This window comes from Eimeria mitis, genomic scaffold (assembly GCF_000499745.2).
Source record: "Eimeria mitis Houghton genomic scaffold, Emh_scaff2881, whole genome shotgun sequence".
NCBI classification, from domain to species: Eukaryota; Apicomplexa; class Conoidasida; order Eucoccidiorida; family Eimeriidae; genus Eimeria; species Eimeria mitis.
Genome location: NW_013571221.1, coordinates 5,520 through 5,767, shown reverse-complemented (window position 1 = coordinate 5,767; position 248 = coordinate 5,520).

The following is a 248-nucleotide window of genomic DNA, read 5'->3' as shown; positions in this document are numbered from 1 at the left end:
TTTTTTTTTATTTTATTTTATTTTATTTTTTTTTTTTTTTGAAATACATGTAAATATTTATATGTTTATTTGTATGCACTCAAAACCATACTCAGATATATCTACGGGTATTTGTTTGTTTTTATTTATTTATTTATTTATTTATTTATTTATTTATTTATTTTTGTTTTTATTTTTGTTTATTTATGTATCTTATAGACCATACTCAGATATTTCTACGGGTATTTGTTTTTTTTTATTTTTTTTTA